Source organism: Cinclus cinclus, chromosome 2, assembly GCF_963662255.1.
Source record: "Cinclus cinclus chromosome 2, bCinCin1.1, whole genome shotgun sequence".
In the NCBI taxonomy this organism is placed as follows: domain Eukaryota; kingdom Metazoa; phylum Chordata; class Aves; order Passeriformes; family Cinclidae; genus Cinclus; species Cinclus cinclus.
This window is the reverse complement of record NC_085047.1, coordinates 74,324,988-74,332,551: the sequence shown is the minus strand read 5'-3', so window position 1 is coordinate 74,332,551 and position 7,564 is coordinate 74,324,988.

Here is a 7,564-nt window from a genome sequence, read left to right as displayed (position 1 = left end):
AAAAGGTGGTTTTACTGTAAACACAGCTTTCTGTTTAAATAATATCTATAGGATATTTTTATGACAAAGTTTTTTGATATAAATATTAATTATGTGTTTCAATGTACCAGTGTTTCAAAGGGAATCTTTCCCTTGAATTACGAAGCCCTCATGATATACTGGACTATGTATTCACCACTGAGTATTTGTTGTAAGAAGGGCAAGACAGTGCAAGGTTTTCATGGTCTTGGTATTATAAAAAGTTAAATGAGTGCTGATACAATTAGAAGAGCGTAGTGGTTTAAAACTTAAGCTCTAAAGAACATGAAAGGTTAGATCAAGGCTAATAATCTCTATCCAGTAGAAAACAAAGATGTCAGTACAACATCTACTGTTGGGCTAAACCAGTCATGCCATAAAGAGCTCTCCTGTTAAACTCTATGGGTGAAGTATTTTATAAAAATGCTAATTAAGGTTTAGCAAAATCTGTTTGGCTCTGCATTTACTTTTAAAAAACGTCTGTTCAGCATGGAAAAATAGGAACATGGCAGATGTTGTGGAAAAATCAGCATCTATTGAGGGTTTTGAGTGTCCTAAAAAAGAATTACTGCTTTTCTGAATAAGATCAAAAGAAGAGAATTTTTGTTAAGAAGGGAAAAAGAAAGTAGTTCTAGTGAACAAAAAATCAAATCGCATGTGCATCTATTTTTTAAACAATCAGCTGCTGTAAGTGATGTGCATTCTGTTCTGATAGTAAGAGCTTCAAGATTTATTGTATTTCTACTTAACAGTTTTTGACTATAAGAATAAAAGCAAAGTGTAAGGGAAGAAAAAATGCTACTAATTTGACAAAGTTAAGAGATTGAACCTGCCAAATAATATTATGTATGACCAGTAGTGAGTATAAGGAGAAGCAGCAGGCTAAATTTCTAGGTGTTAGAGGAGGGAAATCTAATCTCTCTGTATTTACAGAATAAATGGATTTACAGGTAACTGTATAAAAAATACTTTTCTGAAAGATTCCCATGCTATTCCCCAGTCACAGTTCAGTTTTCAAGGATGCAAAAAATCCACTGATTTCAAAAGAATCCCCAAAATAGAAGATGACTCAGTAAAAAAATCTCACATATGCAATCCAACAGTATTTCAAGCTAAAACTTAAAGGTTGAAAACTTTAGCACTACCTTAGATGTGCTCAAATGGACAACAATGGTTTTAAACTTTTTTTTTATAACTATACAAATTTTCAGAGTAAATTCAATAATATTTGCAAGAATTATGATAAAACTATGGTCTTATCAGAGATAAAAATTTACTTCTCAAAAGCCAATAATGTCTGCAAGAACTTCTGAAAAATAAGTGTTTGATTTCTGGCCTTTTCTGTGAAGTATTTAATTTTTATTTTGAACAACCTTCACTGTTATGCAAATGAATTATTATTTCTCCTCTAGGTTGGACATACATGTTTGAATTACTTGAATAACAGAGACACATTTTCTTGGAAAGTTTCCTTCCTTGGCCCTGAATACAGAGATACATCCAGTTAATGCTATATTCAGGATACTACCACTCTGTGATGGAGAAGGCAAAGTACTGGAGAGGGGACGTAATCTCCCTTGCTTTTTAAAGTTCCATTTTTAGGCCAGTAGTTTTACTTCACAGACATTCAAAAGAACTGAAAAGAGCTCAATAATGTATGTGAGTGAGGAACTCATCTGGGTGCAAGGATGAAAGAATAAATCCCAGGGTTTCTAGCTCAGTGCATAAGGCTTTGCTCTCTGATAGAGACACCTACCAGGTTCTTGCATTATAAGGGACATGGGAGTTAATATGAAATTAAGTGTAAGAGAGGGAAGAAAGAGGAAGAGCTTTTTCCATTTACAATATCCCTCAAATCCTATCTTCTTTTCCTTGAAGTTATAATTATCTGCAATTCATAGTGATGCCATGAGGCTCTCTTTTTATTGTCTTTTTTAAAATCAGTATTGTAAGTCAAATATATTATAGTTAATACTAGAGAAGTCAAAGAGCCCTTCACTACTTTCATAATTTTGAGGTTTTTGTAATGTCTTCTTGTTTCTGTAGTAGATAGACATCCATAAATTTTCATTCTACACCACACAATGAGACATGGAAAAACCTATGTCTGAATGGAAAGGAAAGACAGAGTAGAAAATAATGAAAAATGTAATAACCTGATAGTATGTATCTCAGATCTCAGGATAATGAGACTTCTAATGCAGTGAATTGTCTTCCCTTCTGTATTTTCTATATATGTATCTGATAGTCTCAGAATATTTTTCATTTACATGTTTTACTTAAGGGATAAACAAACAAGCAAACAAACAACATTGTCAGCTGGATTCAATTTATGTAATCTCAGTTTAGATGATCAATTTATTGGCACTGACATTTGATTTTATCAGGCAGACTCTTTTTACAGTCTGTGGAGAGTAATAAGCACTTCAGTTGTGCAATAAACATGTAAAGCATAAAAACTCTGGTCTGGGAATTCCAGCTTTTCCCCTCTGTCAGCTTAGAAGCTGAGATACAAAAGACAAGTTATATAGTTCAAGAATGTTGGAGAGCCAGTATGGGAACAGCACTGTGTTGTAAACAAAACAAAACAAAAAAACAAAACAAAAAAAACCACCAACAATAAAACCAAAACAAAACAAAACAAAAAAACAACCAAAACCAAAAAATCGATTAACTTCTTTGTAAGAGCCAGCAGAGTTATGCTGAAAACATTTTACATGAAAATTCAAATATGTTTATGCAGGAGAAAAGCTGCAGGTATGTCCAGATTGCAAAAGTATAAAGATTGCTTTAAAACATTTCTCATAGCAAACACTAGTTTTAAAGGATTTCTCATAGCAAACACTATATGTACTTATGAGGACTATGCTTATTTATTTCAAGGTAAATTCTGAAATCCTAAAACCCAAATGCAACTCTTTGGGTTGAATAGCAAGCATATTAACACTGTTTATGAGTAGGAGACTTCATGAGCCTTTGCTAGCCAGTAAGATATCTGACAGAGCTCTGTAATTTGACAGCTGTAATAACTTTACTGAAAAATGCAACAATTTAGGAACTGTCCTTGCTAGTTGTGTCTCAAGAATTTCATCCTCTGATCATTATTTTATATCAGAAATTACTTATGTGGTTATCACACATTATTCTATTAATTTTCTTTCTCACTGTCAATTTTTTCTCTCACTTCAACTAGCTACAATTTTTTGGCTCTTTGTAAATTCAGAGTTTTAAAGTACTGAATACCAAGACAGTTTATGTCCCCAGATTTCTGAGTGATGTCCAGAGACAATATTCATTAATAACCCAAGAAATTCAACCTGCCCTTTGTAAAAATCAGTCATGTCTTGGACAAAGAAATTCACATATAGAAAACTAGTTCTAGTGGTAGATTTTTGCATTGTAGAAATCTAAAATGAGGTGAAGTGAAATACAAGGAAACAGCTGAGATACAGATAGGGGCATGCTCCAAGCAGCTGCTTGGCAGTATGATCATAGATCAGAGCCCTGTGGAGCACTGTGATGTATATTAATAAATAAGTGTAGACATGGTCTAAATGCCCAGAAGATGTTGTTGATAAAATCTGGTTCAGATAGCAATCAAAGCGCCTCTGGCACTGTATGACAAAACATTGCATTGATAGTATAGCAAATGAGGACAGCATTCCTTATCTGTTCCTGGTACTTGTGAGGGAAGACAAAGGAAAAATATGTATAATGTAAAATGGAACAAGAATGCAAAGTATTGGTCGCAACATTGAAAAGGTTAAACATTTTGTTCTTTTTATTCAAAAAATGTCACAGATTTTCGCATAAAGAATTAGTCACAAAAGATTCTATTTCTGAAAAATTATCTAATCCTATTTAATACACTCAAAAATGACAACAGCAGCTATTTTGACAGGTCTGTTGTCAAGTGATGTGGACACTGGGAATCAGATATTCCACTAAAATGGAACTTCAAGACAGTGAACTGGATATCTCACTCCTCAGGAAGCTATCATACACAAGCTTTTTAATTATTAGAACACCTAGTAAGTCAGGACTTCTATAAAGTAGATAGGACTTTAAACTGAACATTTGTTTTAAAAGGCTTTGTTTTGTACTATTCAGTTGTGCAAGACAAAGTTTGAACCCTTGAAGAAATTACATATTTTTGATAATTTTTTTTCACATTCACAGATCTTCCCCTTTTTTGTTTTTTTTTCCTTGTTGCTTTGTTTTTTATGCTTAGTTTTGAGTGGGTGAGAGATTTTTTTGTTTTGTTTTGCTTTGTTTTTTGAGAGGAAGAGGAATTATGACAGACACTAATTTATTGTGTATTTTATTTTCAATAAGGTGATTGTCTTTGTAGATGAGGGATATTGATATAAGAACTCAGATTTTGGGGAACAGAATTTTCTGGATGTTTCCTTTAGCAGCCCTTCCGCTGCATTTTTAGACAAATTCAGTTAATTTTGTTTACACATGCACTCACCACACAGATGTATAGCTAGACAGACACATGAATGTGGAAATAATCCAAGGGACCATTACTGTTTGTCAAAGTGCCAAAAGTAACAACAGGATAAGGTCACATATGCAATTATTTTGTTAAGATAACCAAAAGTTCTCTTTCTATATGAAAGCATGTCTTCAGTCTCTGTATCCTTCCAAGTTTCATCCTAACTTTGTGTCAGGAATTTATCAATCACATGGCAGTTCTCTCCCAGTACACCTTGTTACTTGTTTTCTACAGAGGAAGAATAAAACTTGTGAGCTCTTTTGAAATGAGGAAATTACTGAACAGATCCCTTACATGAGCAATGGACCAGTCCAAGAGGTGTGCCCAAAGGTTCAGACACAAATGAAGTATGCCACAATATGTGGGGGTTAATGGGTTGTTTGCAGTAAGTGAACTGGCATAGGCTTTCAGTTCTTTATATCAAGTCTTTCTTCGGTTGTTTTTTTTTTCCATAAAATTTGTAGTAATTTGTCTATTATAAGCATTTTTCTTTTATATTCATCACTTTTAGTTCAGATTTCTGAATGCGTATTATCGTGCTATTTGAAACTGAGACATATTTTGCGTTTCAAAGAGTTTTGTCATGTATAAGATTACTGTAAAACAATAGTGATCAAAAATGAACCAGGGATAAAGAAAACACGTACACAATCTTCAGGGCTGAGCAACATCTAGCACCTGTGACCTCTAGGAGTATCTTCTGATATGGTCTTAAACACTGGTTATTAAAAGTGTTGGTAAGACTGACTAATATGACACAGTTAAAATATATTGAAGACAAAACAGACTAATGAAAGTATCATCTTATTACACTGCAGCATCTTGCCATGATTCAAGCCTGTCCTTGAAATCATGCCTAGTACTATATCTTTCAACTGATTTCAGAAATGCTACTCTATAAAAAATGTTCACAGAATTTTTCAAGATGATACCATTTTTGTCTATGTTGCTTGGGTTTTATTAGGGTTTCTTTCTTCCTATTTGCTAAGTGGTAATCTACCTTAAAGCTGAATTCAATTCTTTAGAAACAAACAGTCTAAAAATTTTCAGTTTTCACCATCAAGTATATTTACATTCAACCTTAAATGACATTTAGCCTTCACTCCTAAAATAAGAAGATTTATTTTGTTTACTTTTACAGGTCTCCAACTTTTTTGTCGTGGTTAATACTGCTTTGTAAGAAAGTATATTCATTTGTCAAATGAATTGCTCGTGTCCTGTTTAAGCCTGAAGCAGAATGATTGGGAATAATTGCTGAAATAATTTTTAATCATGTGTGCTTTTTTATCTCCCCGATTTACATTTTGTTAAGACATTCTGCATTTACTCATGACTGCTTATGGGTCACATTTTGATTTCCATCTATACTACCATTTCTGCTACTCTTGAAATGCCTTCAAATCAGTGTCCCATCCAATACTGGACTCCTTCCAGTTTTAATTCTTTTTCGCTCAATATCGCACTGTGATCCTGAATTCTGGCATGTTGCCTTCTATTTTCCTTCAAGCCCCCAGAGGAGTGTAGGAAACTACACTCTCCCCAGTGTTCTGATTTCTTTTCTTAATAGCAAAAGGCAAGAAGGCTGATATGCATCTTCCTTCTATGCAAACATCATTCCTTTTCACAGTAATGTTGTTGAACTCCTCTCGATGCTTCCCCAAATTCGTCTAAGACATTTCTCCAAACAGTTTATTCTTCACTCTGCAGGTCCTCAAGTCCCTGTGTCTGATGAGTCCTACAGGCTCTGCAATTATGAACTCTCTGCTCAGTAAAAACTTAGTCTATTACTATTTATACATGTTTAAGGCAGATAGCTTAGATTTCATTTTTTATATACTTAGGAAACCTCCTTCTCTCTTTGTATACACACCAAATTCACTCCCTCTTGACTTTCAAATTCCTTTTATAAGAATTATCATCTGAAACTTAAAGCAATACTTCCTGAACTAAAGGAAAAAAATTAATCTCTTTTTTACCCAATGGTCTTGATTCGATTATTAATTTTGCACTCTACTGTATTATTTGTCTTATTTTTAACACATTCTAGGATTTCTGTTTTCAGATCATGTCATGCTATGCTAAAATAAAAGAAAATATGTCTTTAATTAAAATCCATGCAACTATCACTGATATCTAACAAGGTATAGTCCCGGAATTCAAAGGAAAACCCAAACCTTAAACAAAAAAAAAAGCCCCAAAATCTGCAAGTTTGTTATGGACAGTTTCAAGGTCTTGTTTCTTCATGATGCAGTTCAAAGGACATGAACTTCTAATAGGAATCTTCTGGAATGTTGCCTTTAGATTGATTTCTGCTGCTGTAAAAGAATAGGATAAATGTATATGAGAATGGTGGAGATATTCAGGAAGCATCTGAAAGTGAGGTATAGCTATTGTTACATTAAATGTCTGCACACCACACTGAACTACTCCAGTGCCATAATTTAATTATGGACATAAAAGCAGATCAAAACATAATTTAAAAAACAGTTTGTCCTTTCTACCTGCATCTAAAATTTCCTCTGAGATAAATGTGTTTGCTTATGCACTTACTAAACAGAATAGCTTTAAACATATTTGGGGGTGTGGTAAAAGTGCTGCACTCAGTGCAATCTGATGTACAGTTTGAGTACTTCCCTATAGTAAGAGGTAATATCAGGCTTCTCTGCTACCTACCATTCACAAAAATAACTAAAAAGATTGGAAAAATAATTTTTTTTTAATTTGGTGCTATGCAAAATTTATTATTTTAAAAATAATATCATTTTTCTTATTTACACTTATATAGATGAAATATATATAACATTATGCAGAAGAAAATGTAGATATTAAATAAAGGACAAAATATATAGTTTATTTATTGAAAAAATAGGTTAGGTTTGAGATATTAATTACTTGAATTTTCATCCAAAGCTTGGTTAAAGATCTCTGTTCTGGAAAATCTCAGTCATGGTTGTAAAGAGAGAAATGTACAGTTTAAAATTTTTCAAAAACGAAGACTGTAATCCTTTATTAAATATTATCCACTGATTTTTTTTATCAAACGTG